We start from the raw sequence: 21,221 nt of genomic DNA on the forward strand, positions 1-21,221 counted from the left end.
AACCTGATAGTAATACCTCTGCCCTGTCCACCCTCTCTCCCCCCTCGCTGAGTATGGCATTCTAGCATCTCAAAGAGCCATGCAGATTAAAAAAAGGCCAGAATGAGGTGGCTTTCAACTGCATTTACGTCTGAAGACAAGAGTAACAGAGATCGACAGAAAAGGTCCTTCAGAAGCAGGTGAAGAGATAACATCAGTGCTCTCTGCTGATAGTGAGACGGGGGATTCCCTAGCCCCTCTCCCAGGTGTACGCCAGTGTCTACAAGACAATTAAGCTCCTTCAATGTGTTTAAGCTTCTCAAATAAAAGTACCCGAGAGAAAGAGGCATTTGTGGCTCTGGCGATGATCTGCCTATTAGGCTTTCTATTGTCAGGAGAAATCTGAAAGCCTTAGGTTTCTTTTTTCAGACCTGCAAGCAGGAAAAGCTTTTCTACTCCAGGGCTTCAGAGCATTTATGTTGTTAGCATACCTGGAGCTGTGCCTCCTGCAGAAAACATTCTCATTGAGCCCCGGGTCTCTGGGAATTATAGGCAGAAGTATTCCTTCAGTGGGCCTGTCTGCCAACTACAATGACTTGTGAAGTTGAAAGGTTAATGGCTTGATCTGCTTGAATGTAATGTCCTCTTAGATAGAGCTACTCTTCATCAAACAACACACTATACAGTACATCTTTGAAATTGCCATACTTTAAAGCTAAACCCTACTCTAACCTGTCCAAAAGATAGCTCTTAAATCCTACTTGGATTTGTATTGGATACACTGCTTCACCACATGTATGCTTCATAAGTTATGCTGTAATAAACTGTAGCTATGCAGGGTTTGCCTGTTTGATGGATTCAGAGGAAAATTATCAGCAAAGAAACAGATGTACTTTATATAGTTACCTACACAGCTATGGCCAGTGGCGGTTCTAGAACATTTTACATGGGGGGTCAAAGGTGGGGCAAAGGTGGGGCAAGAGGTCATGACAGGGTGGCATGGGAGGGCGGACCGTATGTGCTATTTTATACTGTATAACCTATTTATTGTTAAATATAGTATAAAAAAATACTCATGATACCCTAGAATTCTGTTTACTGCAAGTACATAAGAGTACTTGGTTATAATGAATTACACAAATGACATCACCCATCTCTTAAGAGAGCTAAAGGTGACCCTTGCAGAAACACATTTCAATACATATTTGACAATACTAAGAGCCGCTAGATTGTGCTGCTGTGATGGAATATGTATGTAAGGAGAATAAAACCATAACATGTGGTCCAGCTGGAGTCTCATCTGCCTCCTGATCCCTGCCTCTGTCCCTCTTTCTGACACTTCATCTTTATTCCTCACATACATTTCTTCTTCTTCACTAATGTCTTCATCTCCTCCTCCTCTTCCTCCTGCTCTGACCTTCCTAGTCTCTTCAGTGAACTCTCTTTTCCTTTTCCTCTTTCTGTTCGTCCTGATCACTTCTCAGATATGCCTTTGTGTTGTTGTTGAATCGCTCCAGCTACTCTGGGCTGCAAGCAAGAGTCTACGTGTGAGAAGCACTGGTACAAATGCTTGTATAACTTTCCACGTTAGGGCCAGCTAATAAGTAGCTAAATATAAAATCAGAAAGTATTTATCAAGCGCACACAGGCAGCTGCGTTTAGATCCAGTTTGACGGTAAAGGATGTATCCTGGTTTAATTTATCTGGCCTCATTGCTGTGATGTGTAATATACGTGGATTTAATAGTACCGCATAGTTTAGCAAATAAAGTGATCAATCTCCCAGCTAGCGCTCTCTGTGTAGTATTTTGCAGAGGTGGGGACTCGAGTCACATGACTTGACTCGAGTCGGACTCGAGTTGCATATTTTTGGACTTGAGACTTGCTTGACCTGAGCAATGACTTGACTTGACTTGCTTGACTCTCACCACAGTGATTTGGGACTTGCTTGATACTTGTAGGTCAAGACTTGAGACTTGCTCATGACTTGCACATGTAGGACTTACTCCCACCTCTGGTGTTTTGTAACAATGTCCCAAACAGCGACTGTCTGTTAAACGCTATCAATTCAAACGGCAGCGTTTTATTAATATTTTGTTTCAAGCTCTCTTCCTTAGTAAAAACAAAACTAGTGGAAGGGGGAATGATCCCAGGGGAAGCTGATCCACCTTCAGGTGCTGGGGCAGCTCGCTCTCTCTCTGCAGCGGTGTGAGCCGCGGTCTGTGTGAACGCCGCTCTGCAGTTTAATGCAGGGCCGTAGCTACGTTTTTAACGGGCCTAAGATGATATTTAAAATGATTCACTTTTAATTAATAAAATGCTTGTTTCGTTGCTTGAGAAGCTTGTGGAAATAGTGTAGGTTTGTTTCTACAAGTACAGTTTTAGGGACACAAAAGTTAGGGGGGCAGCTGGGGGGGCAAGGCTCTACAGTGGGGGGGGCAGGGGCAGCTGCTCCTGGCTGTGGCATGATGACACTTTAGGAGGAATCTGAGCCATACCTAGCTTTCCAGAGTCGACATCCTTATGACAAAACTGTCAGCGTGAGATGATATAATACTGTGTTAACATGTAGCAGGATAGCCTTCCCAGGGCTACATAAACACCACACAACCCAAAGCTGCACAAACCCACTGCACCTCTCACTGATGAGGCCATTGTTAGCCCACTGCGAGTGGATCACTCCCATAATCTGTGAAAACATCCGCCTCCACGGTACACTCTCTGCATCTGTTGGATTTATTTGTAACATCACTGTGGCTCAAAGGGAGAAGCACTGTTAGCTTAGCACAGCTGCACAAGCCCACTCACCAGGCCTGGAAGCTTTTGAAAATCAGCCCCTCTAAATAAAGCTTGACTTTACAGAAAAACGTGGGATTTAGGAATATGAAATTACAACACAACTGTTTTATCAACAACAAAAAGACTAGAAAATACACTTATCAATAGCATCAGTGGCTATTTTCAGCCTCAGTGGCTTTTTAGGAGCTGATAGCATCTCACAAACTGTCAATATCACGTCTGACATCAGTTGGAAAGGGAAACCGATTGGCAGATGAAGCAACACTTTTTGAGTCTCCCGCTGATTTAACCTCTCCCATTTGCGTCAGCAGTCACACATGGTTCACATAACAAATCCCTTTCTTCTCCTTGGCAGTTTAGGGGTACATGCAAACATGGAATTGAGATATACACTACTGTGCTGAGGGTAAATCTTGAGGGGTGGGCACCAACCTTTACTGCAGAGATATAACCAGCAGATAGCCAAGAGAAACCACAAGGGGCCATTTAAACAAGGGGCCATTTAAACAAAAGCACATGTAGATGTGTGTGTACATGGCTGCACAAACACACGCACACACACAAACACAAACATACATAAATTCTCTCACACATACATTACATACTTACTTACAATCTCAGTCAGCTGTGTTGACAAAGTTGACCATTCTGTAAAGTCCATAACAGATGCTACACGAAACAGGATTAGCAGGAAGCCAACATTTGTCTCCATAGCTGTTTTTGTTTTTAAAATAGATGTTTTCCTTTGATAGATAGATAGATTTTCTGGTGAGATCTGTGAAATATTGTTTTACTGCCTGGAACGAGAGAATGCCCATTGACAAAGAATGGTACATTTTCGTATGAATAACCTGATTTAGTACTGCCCTTTTACATCCCTTTAGATTGATGACTTACCGAAATGTAGAAGCAAAAGGAGAATCCGTCATACAAACAGCAGAACTGAATAAAAATAAGACTAAAGCAAAGTAAAGGTCAATTTCAAGCAGCCTGACACTCCCCTCAAATGACAATGTTTAACTTTAATTTATACTGAAGTTTGTCATTACTCCACCCCACTCACTTCACCCATCTGCACCTCCCCATTTCTGCAAGCCACCTGTTTCAGCCCTATAAAAAGTGAGTTTAATAACCCCTCTTTTTCTGTTTCCTGACACCTTTTAGCACAAACACATCTTGATTTACTTTCACATCAGTTGCAAACTGTAGATCAAGATCGAGAGACTGCAGATTTTCTATGGCAAAGAGAAACATGAAGCAATCAGCCTAATATTTTTGCCAAAAAGATAAATACATCCAATCTGGCTAAATGTGTTTCCAGAATTAAAAACAAATTATAGGAGCCTACATTCCCATGCAGTTAGCCTACATGCCAATCTCTGCATGAGTTTGAGAGTTTGTGTGCTTGCACGCATTAGTTTTTGTGTGTGGGTGGCGGTTGAAGATTTTGTAGCAAGTACACAGACTGATACACACAGACACACACATCCACACGCACGCACACACCCTCCCCCTTCCCTAAAACCGACTCTGTGAATGTTTGGCTGTGCCAGCTGTGTGAGCTCGAGGCAGGGTGTGGGGTGTATACAATTGTCTGACAGACTGCATGGTGTGTATACACATAGTCATAAACAGTATCTGGAGCGGAAACGCTGATCACCTAGATGTGCTTGACCTTATGACCCAGGGGCCGAACTGTTATGCTTTCACCATGCGTTTTCATGGCCAATACGCCTGGAAGAAACCCGGGATGCTGGGTGTTTGTGAGTATGTATTTGAGACAGGACACACATGCTAGAGAATTGCCTCATTTTATCTTTAATGTTTATGTTCTTGTATGGAAGTAAATATAAATTATCCAAAAGTCTGTTTCCATGTCTGTGCATGCAAGTGTGCAATCTGGTCTGTGTCCAAGCCTCTGATGTTGACCACAGAGGAATTGCAATGTGGGGAACTTCAAGCTGAGAGTCAAAAGAGACCCACAAACACCCACATTTCTGCATGAAAAGCATCTTAGGTTTTATATAACTACTCTCAAACACAAGAGGATTATTATATATGTGCTGCCAAAAGTGGGAAAACGTATTCTTCCAACTTGTTTGGAAAGGAGCTTCTTAAATATTCTTGCAATAAACTGCATCAACTATGGCCGTACATGTGAGGGAACAGAACAGCTCACCTGGATTTGTTAAGACCGTCATTCCACAGAGGTGAAGCAAACAATGCTTTAAAAACATTCTAGACTCTGTTTTCATAGGATGACAGTTGACTTTATTATCCAAATGCTGTCTGTATGTGTGAGAGTATGTATCATGAACGAATGGAAATACGCTCATCGTCTGCAAGCACTTTGTTTCATTCCATGTTTCAACTCCTAAAAGGACCAAAAAGCCACTGTGAACTCCTTGAACAAACAAGGAGAGGGATCAGTGAGGGGTGAAGATCTAGCAAACATGCCCGTTTGAACCGGAAATATTCAGCAGGGTTGGAGCTTATAGCTGTTTGAACCAGGGACACTAGAGAGGACCTGGCAAATATATGTGTTTGAAGGCCAAACAGTGTTGAAGGCAGAACTCCCATGGGGAATCTAACAGTAGATCTTCATAGTCGGCTGCTGCTGACTCTCTATGCTGACAGTTTAAATAAAAAGGCACAATAAGCTCAGTCATCGAGGAAAATATCTGCTCATCCCTTCTTCTAAGAAAAGGTGCCATTCCTAACTCCCACTAACAATGGATTCTATCGTATTTAGAGTGGTGTAGAATAAACTATACACATACTTTTCATGCATATACCCCACACACTGAGAGGCAGACAGAGAAAGAGATTCATTATCCCATTCTTCAATGGCATGAGGTGCCAGGTTCATTGACTGACAGAGTTAATTAGAGGGGCATGGAAGTTTGTTCAGCATGTGACTCCTCTCAACCATAAGAAAACCCTGCCATGTTTGTTGGTTCAATCGAGGGCATCATCTATTCATTTCATCTAACTATGGTTTTAAGTTTCACTCGGTTATACCACAAAGAACTACAGTGCAAACTTCAAATAAAACTAGGGATTGTTTCTGTGTTTGAGTATTCCAACATTTTTGAAATTCAGTAAACCCGGTGGGTGATTTGAGATATACAATTTTTTTACTTTACCTATCTTGCTTTTGTGAAAAGTGATGCCTCCTATATGAACCTTTTCAAAATGACATGTCTGTCAACACTTAAAATGAATGTGGTCATCTGTCCATGACACAGATCGCTATGCCATGGATGACAGTCATCAGTAGTCCTAGACAGAGGCTTTGAAGTGAGACCACAGTGCACTCATTTCCACCCAGTTCTCATGGCTTTCCCTTTAAATAGAGCATGACATCACACCCTGCACAGGTCTACCGGCCCAAGCCCAAAACAAATGTGTCCAAACAATGCCACATCTGGAGCGAAACGCAGCAGTGAGAGGGGAAGAGCAGGAATGTAGTGGAAAAGGATTTGAAAAGGGAAAGCAGTTCTAAAGCTGTTTAGCTGGCCAAGGCGTCTGGGGATGTGCCTGACCTATAATTTTATGGTGATTTCCCTTGCTTCCCTCCCCAAAAAGATCTGATGTCACAACTGCAGACCCAAGCATCAGGAAGAATTAATACAATGATGTCTTGTTTTTTTATTCCAGCGCATTGTACGTCCAGACAGTTCAACCAATATCAAACAAGTTTTAAACTTAACCGCCAACCACTGCAGTACTTGTATGCTGGTAGCCCAACTTTAATACTTCAACCTCTAAGTTCCAGAAGGTTCTCAAAGAAGTTCAGAGAGAAAAGCAATTTCTTGTTTGGTTTGGCTGATTCTTCTGACTTTTCTGAGCAGATGCAGGAGGTGGTCTTCAGAAAGTCTTCTCAGACAGCCTGTTCTTGTTGTCACTGTCAGAAGCAATCAGCGCTGCTGGGTCTGCATTCACGCAGCAGAAGGAGCAGAGGAGCAGGAAAACATTCCGGCCAATTTTCTGCCTGTTGGATAAAGTGTCTCATAAAGACGTGGCGGCTTATCCAACAGTTATTTGTCAGCAGACACATAGTATACCACCTACAATCTGATAGAAATGCTTAGATTTTTTGTTAAGAATTCTTAAAATGAACCCAACAGCATACTTAAACTAATTTGTACATGCACACAGTAACACATATTCGTCAGTGTGTGAGTGGATGCGTGTGGTAGCTCAGAGGGTTTTTAAGATTGAAAGTGTGACCTGACAAACAGACATACGGTAGGATGGAAAATATGCTTAATGTGTTCAGTTTGAGGAGGAGGACACTGATAGAGAGGAAAAGGAGGTGGAGAAAGAGCTGAAATGATGGAACCAGAGGGACTCTCTCCTCCTGCAAGTTATGTGATTTACATCTGCACTGCGGTGAATCTGCTCATCTTGAGTAACCACAGCCTCCAAATCATATCTACAGGCACAATTCTAGGTGCGGGTACACTAGGCGGTCAGTCAGAGCGCCACCAGCTGGAGAGAGCACCAGAGAGGAGAGGACAAAGTGTCTGGTTTAAATTGCTTTAAAAAGGCAATTCAAATTTGTGTCAGTTCAGGCAATTGATGCTGTAACTACCAGGTGCTCAGGAAGCTGCCTGCATTTGAACAGCATCCTTATTATACCCAATGACCTTGTAACAAACTTTACTTTGAACTTACGAGTCATGGAAAATGCAGCAAAAGGAGCAGTGTGTCAACAGTGTGTTGTTGTATTGAGAAATAAAGCTTTTGTTAACACTATGGATGTTTCCCTCATAAGCTCTACAAAACCCATATTTATTTAATTCATACCACAATGTATTTTACTGTCACGACAAGACTATAGCGTATTTAATTTTGTTGCATGATGTCAATCCAAACAGAAGTGTATCCCCAACACCAAAATACAAAACATGTGTCAGTAAATTGCTTTCACTTTGTGTCACTCTTAAACTGACAGAACTCAACCTTATATGGTCTCCGATACTTTTAAAACTTTATATACTTATATTAGTAAAGTTTCAGAGAATTAACACAGAAAACCTGAAGGCAACTCTTCAATTATGTATTTCAATTTAGATGAAAATTATATGGGCAAATCATGTAGTTTGGCCTTCGAACGTGTTTATTGAAAGGGTTGCACCATAACTCCTTAGAGTTTTAGTGACTGGGAGGAAATCTGGGTACACTGTCAAATGCAATCCAAACTGGATCATTTTATACATTTTAAACTCAGGCATTCAGGTATGAACAAGATAGGACAGCATCTCTTTTCTTTGTTTTTCCCCTTGCTGTTGCTGTGTTCTTTAAACACCTTGGCAGCACTTTCAAACAACCATTCTCTAATCTTTAAGATGGACAGAGGGAGAAGTGCCAATAATTGTAGTGTGGCGTGTGTTTCCGAGAAGAATATCTATGTTAAAGCCAGCTATTTATTTAAATATATGTTAATAAAAAACAGTATGGTATGGCAGGGAATTGTCAGTTTTATAGTCACACATGCTTTTCGATATGTCACTTTGACAATACTGTATGCCTCATTCACCGCCTATTAGAACTCATTTTTACCATCAGAGAAAATGTGTACTAGTTTTTCTGTTAATGAGTATATCTATGTGCAAAATCACAAATCAGGATTATGGGATAAACCCCAATGTGTCTGTAGGCATTTTTGTCTTTCTCGGTAGGACGCCATTTGGTGATGTCCCTAAGTTTTGTGCTTGTAATATGATATTTGTCTAAGTCAAGATAAGCAAAAGTGTTGCTGAGGGACAATCTATGTGTCAAAGACTCATATGGTGGTTATGATGATTGCCAGGGAATCCCCACACACCATATAATTGAACCCATGAGAAGCACTTTCATTTACTCATCATCTCCTTAAAATACTCCACCAGCTATGTTACACTGGTGATGAAGGGAATATTAAACCACCGGGGCAGAGTATTTTCTCATAAGGTCAAGTTCACTGTTCAGCTTTGACTATTGAAGCCCAATGAAAGTCAGGAGTGGGACAGAGGTCAGGAGTCATGACCCTATCACTCCACGTGGGTATTGAGGGATGGATAACCTCATCTTATGTTACCTCAGTAACTTGTCTGGAGAGCACCTGCTAAGCTTCTAATAAACCAACCTTACGGCCATTATCAGGCCCCTTGCCACTGAATTTAATAATACATATAAATAGTCACGTAGTCAAAGAATCTAGTTGGGGGGATTATGATGAATAGCCTTTTAAAATGAAAATTCAAATGTGGATTAATCAGAAAAAGGACTGTTATCTTTCAATTCACATTTCAATCACCACACACTCTCTCTTGTTACAGTGAGGTCACCACTCCTGCATACAATTTCATCACAGAATCCCAGTGGATGTATCTTTAGAAGGCTGACTTTAACTAAGACCTACTGTTGCAAGTGTTGATCTTTCCATATTTCTCTCTCCAGGTAATCATGCATGAGTGTGGTGGAAGAGTGGGGGCGTTGGGGCTGTCAGGGAGTCTAGAGTTACATTAATGAGCAGTGGTGTGAGAGGCAGGAGGTGGTAGCGGGGTCAGGGGTCACAGTGCCCTGACAAACAAAATGAGCCACCCAGAGAGGAAGTCAACAAAAGATGCTTTACCTTGCAACCGTAGCAACAACAGCTTCTGGCAAACATGTGTGTGACAAATGTGCCATGTGAACCAACGGCTTGGTCTCAATCATCGCCATATGGGGTTGCCACACAAACACGTCACACAAACACAGCAGGGGGCGAAGACAGACAGAGGAGGGGCAGGAGAGACAGCAGTCAGCAACAAGATAACGAGGCAGATATTAATAGGATATGTCAAGTATTTTTCTTATGGGAAATGCATCAAGAACAAACTTCTCTAAAGGCTCATGGTGGTCTCATTGCAACACAGACTCTCTCACAGCAAAGCAGACTGCTTCAGTGGGGTTACATGTTATGATGACTCCCTGTTGGGAGAATCATGAGGAAGATGCTGCTGTTAACTGCAATCCAGCAGGTTTTACTGTGGGCTCTATTGTTTCCCTTTGGGGCTTAATGACCAGCAAACAGCCTAATGATGGCCTCCTTTCCTTAAACCCCCTTTTATACACACTTTCCTGACCAGATGAGGCCACATGAAATGTTCACACAAAACACTCCTTTCTTTTACTTCTGAATTCCTTCATAATAGTTTGTACATAATTGAATCCCCCAATGTCTCTGCATTCACTTCCAAACCTTTAGTGTAAACTCCAATCAAAGTTTTCAGTCAGTCATTTCGATTTTCCAACTTTTTATTTCATAATTCTACTTGCCTCGGCACTCTGTTTGTCTGTACTCTATCTCATGCTTTTTTTGTATTTTCCTCCCTCTTTTTTCTCCCACACGCCAGCTCTGGAAAGTACATTCGCACAGTTCTGCAGTGACACAAGGACCGTCTCGTCCATGGCAGACCATGCTTGTGTTTTTTCAATTAAGCCGGGCTTCTGTACACTATTCATTTGGGAAACCATAATTCTCATGGCCCAGCAGAAACTAATGGAAAGTCGCTTAGTTTTTTTCTCTCCGGGAGAGGTATTGGAAAGACCCGTTCCCTAGAAGTGTCAGACTAGTGGAGAATAAAACAGTAGGAATACTTTCTATGAGAACACAGAAGGTGTTGATAGGATGGAAGGGCTCACTAAGGGGTATCAGCATGCAAGAACTCATGGGGTGAATGGGAGCAGGAAGGAGGTAAGTGAGAGAATACAGATGGATGGATTTCCAAGGGAATGTGGATGAAAGTGAGTGAGTAGCAGGCCGGATCTGAATTGCCCAGCGGGGAGGAGGACAGATCCACTGAAATCACTTCAAAGCCTGGTGTCACTGGGTTGCAGATGAGTAGAGTCTCCTGTCCTTTTTTATTTACAGAGACGAGCCTGTTGCATCCATCTGACTCAAACAGCAATCAACAACGCAAATAAATAACTCAACAGATGTTACCCCCTGTCAGGATCCACACACAATTTTATATTTCAATAAAACTAGCACAAACCAACAATAAAACAAAACAAAGTGTAAAACAAAACAAAGTGATCCAAGATCCAGACAACTGTTACTAAATTTCCCATCCTATTAATGATGTCCCATCATTTCCAGAATGTTTTAGCCCCAATATGACCCTCTTACTTGCCTGACTAATAGGAGCCATTTGTCACTATTAGCATAAACTTTTCACTGAATGCTGACTCAGTCTGCATTCATACATAAACAGTGTCGAAAATGTGCAAAAACACATGTACAGTACACTCATGTGTGCATGCTCATACATGCACAAACATTCACCTACCTACCATTGCACACTATATGTGCACACACACTCGCACATTTAAAGTGGGAGGGACCTCAATTGGACAGCCCTCTTTATAGCCCCCACCCCCCACCACAACAATCAACAGAGACAGACAGACAGTAAAGTGAGAGCAGTGAGAGAGAGAGACAGGCAGGAGCAGAACACATGAAGGAGTTTAAAGTCTTACCTCAAGAGTTTTTCTGTAGAGCCAATACAATGGAAAGCCTCATGACTGTAGCGGTCTCTCAGTCTCTTTGTGTTCCAGCTGTGGCAGGCGGGTGCTGACGCACAGGCAGCACAGCGCTGAGCGGAGGGGCGGTCGGCACACTTTACAGGCAGAGAAAGCTGTGGAGCCGCGCAGACCCCGGGCCCGTCCGCTCACACTCTGCCTTCTGAGGATGAAAAGAGAAGACTTCATTACCAGCTGCAAACCACGCCTCCACCCCTCCAGTCTCCCTCCTTCTCAGCCCTCACACCCCCCTCTCCCTCCCTCCCCTACTCATTCCCTAACTCCCCGCTTCCCTTCCACACTCCCAGCCAGTAGCACGTTCCAGGCCTGTCCCAGCCAAAGAAGGGGGAGCAGACTTCTAGAAAAAAACCTCCCATTACGCAGCCTGCCAGCGCTGTGCAGTGCACAGACAGAGAGGGACAGGGAGAGATGAGGAAGGAGGAGAAGAGAAAGAGAGACGGTATATAGCATATGGTTCAAATCCACACGCGGTTACTTATTTGTTTTCACATTTTACATTGAATACACAACCTCAGAGCTGCACTGAATAAGCAGTATGGAAAGAATACGTTTGTGTGTGTGTGTGTGTGTGTGTGTGTGTGTGTGTGTGTGTGTGTGTGTGTGTGTGTGTGTGTGTGTGTGTGTGTGTGTGTGTGTGTGTGTGTGTGTGTGTGTGTGTGTGTGTGTGTGTGTGTGTGTGTGTGTGTGTGTGTTGAGGTGAGGGGAAAAAAACGAATAAAGGAAAAGCAAAGGGAATAGAATTAAAATTGGGACCAAGCGAAGAGTGTGAGGCAGCAGAGATTCACTTAAGAGAGAGAGGGAAGCACAGAGACGGACAGGCAGACGGAAAGAAAAACACAGACACACTGAAAAAGAAACACAGAGTAAGGCCGTGATCAATTTGACAGTTTTTAGAGAGAAAAGTTAAAAGAGGAGAGACAAATCTAACCAGGGGGTGTTGGAAGTTTTAATTAAGACTTACTGTAAGACATAACACATCAAAAGACTGTCGCTTAAGAAGTATGTGTGTTGAGTTCTAGGGGGTGGGGACAATGTCTGTGTCTGTGAGTTTGTATGTCTATAAACCTGTCTCCAAGTCTCACAAACTCTTTGCAAACGGCTAACAGGGTCAACACCCAAAATAAGGGTGACAGTTTTTGTCCATCTCCAGTCTTTTTTCTCCTCTCTGCCTTTTCTTTTTATGCCAAAGTGAACTCTCTCCCATTAGACGAGGGAAAACAGGCATAAAAGCTCTAGCTGTTTACTGTCTGTAATTATGAGGGTATGCTAAACCCAAGCGAGCTCTGCTCCCTGCCCCCAGTGCCACCACACACAAACCTAGCTCTACCAAGAGTGCCAGTTAAACTGAGCCCTGGCACAGGCAGAGAGGTGCAAAGTAAAATAAAAGAACAGTAAAAACAGGGAAGTTAACAGTTTCGCATCAACTTGTAATTAGGAAAAATGTGTTGGCAAAGGGAATTCCCTCCAGTTCAAGAGTGAAACAGACATAGTAAAGAATATTCCAATCAGGTAACAGTTATGGGTTTACTATAGGTCAAACTGCATTGTAGGTCCTTGGCATGAAAATGCAAAAGCTGAGGCTCTAAGTTTTTCAAGAAACTGAGAAAACGTATTTGCTTGTAAATGCTGAAGGTCAAGTTCCACTTCATAAAAAGTCAGTTTTGCCTTGATCCTGCAACAAAAATGGAATGCAAACCACAGCAGCACACCACTACATCCACTTGGACCACGATGATATGGTGTCCCATTTGAAGAACTTTAAAGAAAAAAAGTAAGCCCTCATTTTAATTAAGTTCAACAAGTCTTAGAAACAGCGATCGTTTTTGGACTACTCCACAGGAATAAGCTAAAGAACACTGAAAGAAACAGAAACAGAGTATTGAAAAACAACATTCGGGGGATTGCTAGGAAAGATTTAGAGCAATTCAAAACATCACAGACAGAAACAAAAAGAACCAAAGCTATGCATGATGTAATAAAATACGGAGCAACTTTTTTGGCAGCACATTATGAGGTAAGCAAGGATTATACACATCTCTTGGGATCTCCCACACTAGCATTAACACCTACACAGACCCTCTCTGTGGTATAATGGTGTCAAATTTACACGGGTCCACAAAACAGTACTTAAGGTCACAGGCTGCCTTCATTGTAGGCTTTGAAAGCCCAGTCCTGGGGTTTGGGCTTGAGACTGTTGGAGGGGGTTGGTCCAGGGAAGGCAAAGAAAGGGGATACAAACGTATTGCAGTGCTCTTTATTACTAACAAACACTAATCCTCCAAAACCAGAGCCACGGACAGCCCTTCTGTGGTATTTTATGTTTTTAATCTGGGGTTTAAATGACGGGAAAAAAACTAATCCAACATCTGAAAGCTGTTGTTTGTTTACCATCTACTATGTCATTAAGTCTTGTCATTACCATTACGACAGTAAATAGATAAAAATAGCACTATGGGTCCATATAATAAGGACAATTAGAACAGTAATGACAGGCTGTCAGCCACATTTAGTAGCAAAAGATGTGATTGTGTTTCAAGATCTAAAAATGGGATTTAGGACTGAGGTGGAATTTACTGAAATATTGTCTCCAGCCACTAGGGGCTGAGTTGAGCTGTAATGTACATACAGTCCATTTACAAACAGGGATGAGGCAAAGTTTGCACTTTTTTTATACATCTCTCACTCTGCACCCATTTCTGTCCCTGTGTCGATGATTTTTAGGGAGGTCCTTTTTCAAGATTAATTCCTCCAACATTTATTTCAATTTTTCATTTAATCTGTTTCACCACACATAATTTCTGTTGAATTCCGTTGAAAAAGAAATTCAGACCAAGCCCCAAACAAACACAGCCTGCAAATGTAATGAGAATGCCATGTGCTTCTGATGCAGAAATGTGCTTGTTACAAACAACAGGTTTTAATGAGAGGTCTTCAGATGTCTTCCTGACTCCCTTAAATAAGGGGGTATACGGGTGAATATCTAAACACAACTAGGGTCAGGAACACCACCATCATCTCGTAAGAAATGTAGGTTACAGAAAAGCCAAAACTGGCTACTTCTGTGATAGGATTTTAAAAGCCACAGGTAAAAGTCTGAGCGCCAGGCATTATACACATTAAGCAAAACAACAAGGCTGGGCCAAAACGAAATACGATATTATAGTACAGAGTGAAACTTCTTAACGCCAATAACTCCAAGAATAGTTTGTGGTAAAATCACATAGGCATGCAAGTCAACGAGATAAATCAAAACTTCATACAATAGGATTTCATGTTATTTACTGCAGCAGAGACAACTTGCCATTGAATGGCAAGAGGAATTACATTAGGCTTCAGGATCCAATCATAGGTTGTTGTGAAATTGAAATGTTCCTCTTAACAACCTGAATTGAAAGCAGAGTCAAGGCAGATGTAAAGAGAGGGGACTTTCTGTGTTCTCAACACAGAAAACCTTTGTGGGATGTATCAAAGTAAAGCAAAACATTAACTCCTCAACATTTCCAGCATGAATATGGAGATTGTTTAAACCCAGCCCTGGGGACTTTGCATATCAAGATACCAATGGCTTGTGTTATACAGTACTTGTCTAAACAAGTCATTTTAGTTCATGCAGTGCATTAAAAAAAACACAGCTGTAAACGTTACCCTTAAACTCATATCCTCACTCTGCCAACCATCCAAATAGACTCTTTCTCTCCCTCTCTGAGGAATAAAGAGTCATATAAAACACCAATGTTAAACATATAAAGTTTTTAATGACCTTGGAGAAGTCTAACTTCCCCTCAGGGAGTAATACCCGGGTCACAAAACGAATTAAACTTTGATCTTTTTAAGGCAACATGCAATTAGAAATTCATTGAACTACTGTATTTAATACTAAATATAATTGACTTGAGATAAATATAGCCATGATTCATTTGCTTTCCATACATCTATACAGCTCTGAAACTTGTATTTTCCTCTGAAAAAAACAGGAACCAATCCTGGACTTTTTAGAAAAAGAGGATGAATCAAAGTAGCTATGGCAAGACAACAGGCGAATCAAGTGTTGTAGCCTGGCTGTGTGCCAAATTGTGCACCACAGCAGTTGATGCACTCTGAAGCACACACAGTCATTACTGTTTGATAACCAGGACTGCCTTTTGAACTTGACAGACTTGACAATGAAGTGTCTAAACTGCTAAAGAAAAGATTAAGCATCAGGTCTTTGTTTAATTTAATATTAACTTCAGTTCCACATGCATATACAGTATATTTCTTCAAAATGAAAGCCTAACAAGTACAAAACAGCAATGTTTTGTTTTTTTAGATGCATGATAATATCTGCAACCAGATTTTGCCAGAGTTGCAGTAAGGTTGTACAGCAGTGCAAGGGTCATTCCAGGTCAGAGTGCTGACACACCCAGAACCCCAATGAAAGGCCTCCCCATCACCACCCACAGCTACGCTCCTGTAACTGTCAATTAGGGAAACTGAGGGCGACTACATGTGGTGACTGTACTCCATGACTCCCTGACTGCTGCTCACCTGAAATATATACTAGTATTAGGACTGTACAGCAGGAGTATAAAGCCTTTTACAAACTAGTTCTATGGGTGTATTGTATTTGTGTACAAGAAAGGGCCCCACTAAAAAGAGACTGTGGGTTTGAAGTCAGACACGGAATGGTGGCTAACCAAAAAGGTCTCACAGTCATCCACTCCCTCTGTCTGAGCAGCTTTTGGGCTCCAGAGCTGCCGGACTTCGGCTATGGGAATTTCACACCTATGATGGCCATTACCAGAGCAAAGCCCATCACACCCTGGTGTGCCATTTCTGACCCAGAAAGCCCAGTGGCCACGAACGCCCAGGGCAAACACCGGGCACCCCAGCTAGTGTGGACTTAGCAGCTCGGCGATGTGTACTCGCCCAGCCATGTGGACCAGGAGTGATGATGTTCCCAGGGAAACAAAGTTTGGGGATTTGGACTAGCAGGAGTTGATGTGGGACCTGGGGGGTTAGAGGTGAAAGAGGAAGAGTTGAAAAAGGAGGAAAGGCCCACTCTGTATGCCTAAAAAAATATCAGATACAGACAAGTAGCAGATAGCTTCAAAGGAAACATATAACTGGAAAAAACATAATTTTTGGAGGACTGTTTTTGATTGAAAACACATTAAAATGTCAGATATCATGTGGTGAAGGTTAGATAAGGATTGGGGTTATAACAAATGGTTGATATATGTTTGATACCAACACGCCTTTTATCCCTAAAAGTAATAACTCTGTACTTCACTACTTGCTCACTATTTGGCTGCTCCTTGCTAGACTGGTGTCTCAGGCTTAACTGTAGCTAATTGAAGGGTTACTGACTCAAAATGTCATTTATGTCTGGAGCACAGTGATAACGTGATAGAGTTAAATACTAAAACACATATCAATATTTACCCTTTGGGTTGCATTTTCTGGTGCCTTTATTTTACTTTTATTTAAGGATCTAGGTTGAAATAGAGAAGGGATAGAGCTGCCATTGAACTGTAGCAGAGCCACAGCAAACCAAACACAGAGATGCCCGGCCCATCATCTGCACAAATAGGCCTTTCAATCCTTCCCCTCACTTTTGTCCCATCAACACTTCACTCTTCATGGAGACCAAAGCCACCAACTCCAACCTTCCCTCTGCCCCCTCCAAATACACAGAGAGGTGAATGGTGTCTACTGTACCTCCCATCCCCTCTCTGGGGGGTAGAACACATTTCGACAGGCCTGTATTTATGGCCGGCGCGAGTCGTGTTGGAATGAACCCTGAAAGCGACCAAAATCATCTCGCTGGATGTCCGTTTATATTGAGCGTTGGTCAGCTGTGTGGGTCTGTGTGTGTGTGGCCTATGTTTAAAGAATGAGGCTTGTGTAAGTGAATGTGTGGGAGCATAGGATTAAGATAACCCTCTAATGAGCAACAAAGTGTGTTTGTTATTCTGTAGAATATTTTATAATCTGTGTCTGGGTGGATGAAAGTGCTATGTGTTTTCTCTGTTGAGACTGTGTTCTTCTCAGACATTTTAAAGCCTGTGTGCTTGCTAAAAATATATTTTGTAACAATCGCACTATAAACCACAACAATTACAACTTTAGAATCTGAAGATATGTTTAAACAAAGTTGAGATGCCCATACTAACATCGACACAATTTGAAAATCCATAAAATTGCAGGTACATTACAGACTTTATGAGACTCAGGCAGTGTGAGTTATTTAAATTAAGTAGGTATCTTCCAAGTGTAAAATGTATTTATTACAAAACTTACATTTTGGCTCTGGTATAATGTTTGATGTTTCTTTCCTTGTAATTTTGTACTGCAATTTTAGAAAAATAGATACTTGGTTTAACTATCTCCGACTTTTAGTAGCTGCAGCTCAACTTCAGAAGGTCCAACAAAAGAGTGGCTCTCAACTGTCAATCTTTCTCACTGTACTCATGTTGTCACAGTACTGTACATAGACTGTATGGACAGGACAAACTTTTTAATATTTTCATGACCGTAAGTGGCTGTGAATGTTGCTTTTTATGACAGACTTGGGAAAATGTTAACCAGTCCTTTAATTATAAACACTTTAAGTTTCATGCAATGTTAAGCTTGCAGAAACCATAACATTAAAAAAAAAAAAAAAAAAATAAATAAATAAAAAGGTAACAGTCTTAAAGCAAATGCCTGTGACTCATCTAATTTGAGACCACTGTATGGGAAATGTCATTTATAAATTGTAGCACTAAACTGTCCTTCCATTAACAAGTGGAGTGGCTATGTTAGCCACAACATAACATTACATTTATGTTACATGTGTAACTAATGTCCTGCAGGTCACCCTTGAAAAAGAGATCTTTTGATCTCAAGGGGCTTTCACCTGGTTAAATAAAGGCTACAAACAAACATTACAGACTCCACAAGAGGATTGTATTCACTGACTTTTACCTCACCAAATACATAAATTATCCTCTTCACAAACAAATCAATTTTTATCTATCTATGTCAATTTCTCTTTTATTAAAAAAACCACACCCACACGCTGCACGCATCACCCCATGAATCCTTCAGAGTGCAATGTCTCAGTGGGTGTGTGGTAACAATGGGAGCTGGGGTGAGCTAAGGCAGGCTTCTCTGGGCCTTCTCCACATAAACCTTTAATATGAGGCCTCCTCAGCACCAGTCGGTCATCTAAAGGCACTGTACCCTGTAATTGACCTTAAAAATACTTTCCGAAGAGGTCGGCAGCCATGTCATTGGCCTTCGGCCCAAGCAGCGGCCGCATCTCCCCAGCCCAGAGGAGCCTGGGAAGGCCTCGCAGGGTATATTTAGTGGCCCTCTCCTTTGAGCAGGAGATGCAGATAATGCCAGTCTGTGTATAAAACCACTCCGCCGCCCACGAGTGGGCCTCTCACAGGCACATTTCCTTCTCCCACGGGGATGCGTTTCCTGAGGTCAGAGGTTGCATGCATGCCAGGGGACAATGACCAGTATCCACCTCTCCTATCAAGTGCAACAGAAATCTTTGGAATCACATTGCATCAATTGATCCAAGAGCATTCAGACATTTGCCAATCCTGGAGCAGATGTGATGAAACAGCTGGCTTCTAAAGAGTTCATATGCATTGACACTGGGAAGGATTTTTTAGATGTATGGTGACAACAGTGTTTCCGCCAGAACAGGGCTGAGAGGGCGTCCACCCCTAGAGCCTTCAGGGCGTTCCGAGCTGAATAAGGCCGTCAAATTAAGGCAAGACGCCCCCCTGGCGGAAACACTGAGTGACATGTTGATTGTGATGACATTCATCATGACACCTCCACTGTGCGTTGCCATTTCAAACGTGTACCACTTGGCAGATGTTTTTCTGGGCTCCAAGGAGAAGGGAGGGAAAAGTCTGAAAAATACAAATGATGCTATCATCAGCTGTCAGCAGGGTGTCCTGAACAGCTCGGACCAGCTTAATTTAAATGATCATTGTATGTGAGGTTTGTGAAGGTTTAGTCTTTTGCAGGTAAATGAAGTCCAGCAATGAAAAACTAGGTTATCAGAGCCAACATGTAACATTTTCAGAAATGAAGGAATTGTATAAGACATTCAATTCTATCCCAGATCATCTAATCTCAGCTATTGTACCTTGTTGTGATCCTTCTGTCAGTATGGCAGGTCCTGTGTGTAAGGCTTTTATACTTAAAGGATATTGAGCAAGGTTGAGTCTGCAGGAAACCAATTAAGGCATCTGCCACTTAAGACATGCAGACTATATAGTGCCAAATCCACAATGATCCTTAGATAAGTGTAATTAGTTCTACTACTGTACCACAGCTGTCAAATGGACACTTGACACACTATTATGGGCATGAAAAAATGCTGGTGCATAACATCTCGTTATAATGCAACGCTGGTTACCTGCAGTTCAAATTGCTTGTTTAATAACATATGTTTGCACTGTGTAGTTGTATTATGTAAGTAAATATTCATATCAAATCAAACCTTTGTATGAGCAGATACTTTTTATAAAACAAACTCAAAGTAGGATAAGGTGGAAATGCAATGTGTTGCACACATTCTGGGATTTGCCCTAATTTGTAAGTGTTGGACACAAAAACTGTGAGAATCACTTTGATTAATACTTTTGTGTCCTTTATCATACATTTTACTCACTTTCACGATTGATTGGATTCATTATAAAACAAATTATTATGTCAGCTAGTTGCCCATAAATACAATACCTGTACAGGTCTACAGTGTTGTATGTACTAATGTGTTTAGTGGTTGTTATTGTGACTGAAGCATGAGGCTTTTCATTTGCTGTGACTCATAACTGCTGTTACCTTCCTGCTGGTTTCTGTCAGGGGCATCTGCAGCGTGGTAATTTATGAATTCTTTCATGAAAGATTGTTGCTGGAGATAAATCACTGCTTTCTGCTGTCTTGTAATTCTTTTTAAAGGGAAAAACTGGAATTGATTAAAGAACAAAAACACACCTGCTGCTCCCCCTTCTTCAATGACCGCTGCCTTCTGATTGAGAAACACAACGACAGGAAGCCTCTCTGTATCTCTGAGGTCAAGCCCTGTTAAGCCTCAACTTGACATAACACGCCTTTCATCTGAGGAAAGCGGGTCGTTTTAAAACTTTTCACCTTTACCTCTGACAGGTGGAGATATGAGCAACCATAGCAACAAGCCTTGCTTAACATGATGCCATTGGCTATTGATATTACGTAAGAGTGATATATCTATTTCTTGTTTTTCTGAGGCTGCTGTCTATTTCACTCCATAGCGTGGTGACATTTTTGTGTGTCAGCTCTGCTCAGTTATGGGTGATGGAGAGAGCAGATGGGCCAGTGTTTACTCGTAGCTTGTGCGATCACACCTTTAAATTCCTAGCAGGGAGAGAGGTTGCAGTCCCTTGTGTCTGCCTCTGCTCCTTAACAGTGGAAAACACAAACCTTTACAAGCTTTAGCCAGACCATAAGGCAGCTTATCTCGTGTCACCATAGATTACATGGCCTCCAGCAATGTGCATTTAGCTCTCACACAACAACAAAATGACTCTCTTTAATAATAATCTTAATTGTTCCAATATTGTCATAATCTAGAAGGAAATCCTTAATATTTTACAACAGATCACATCCTATTATCTTCTTCCTCTTCGTTACACACAGAAGGCCACATGATGGCAGGAAGCAGGACAAAGAAGTCTCAAAACTTCTGGATTCTCTTGCAGAGAAGTTGCACCTGAGTATAAATCTGAGGCCAACAACAACAAAGAACCACTTTTGATCCACTGTATAAAAGGCCAGCTACAGAGCTCCACAGACCAGGGGTTCATGTGCTTGCCATGGTCACGGTGACAGATCTGCCGACCA

At 41.8% G+C, this 21,221-nt stretch overlaps 1 protein-coding gene across 1 annotated transcript in view; it reads right to left on the reverse strand.

The window, feature by feature from the left end:
• The window catches only part of znf469 (zinc finger protein 469), a 43,252-nt gene extending 31,791 nt beyond the window's left edge, over positions 1-11,461 (reverse strand). The window contains exon 1 of the mRNA XM_010797639.1: positions 11,289-11,461. The gene's annotated coding sequence lies outside the window, so the exon portion shown is untranslated. The remainder of the gene's footprint in view (positions 1-11,288) is intronic.
• Between the last annotated feature and the right edge of the window lie 9,760 nt (positions 11,462-21,221).

This window comes from Notothenia coriiceps, unplaced genomic scaffold (assembly GCF_000735185.1).
Source record: "Notothenia coriiceps isolate Sejong01 unplaced genomic scaffold, NC01 NC01_scaffold00038208, whole genome shotgun sequence".
Lineage (NCBI taxonomy): Eukaryota > Metazoa > Chordata > Actinopteri > Perciformes > Nototheniidae > Notothenia > Notothenia coriiceps.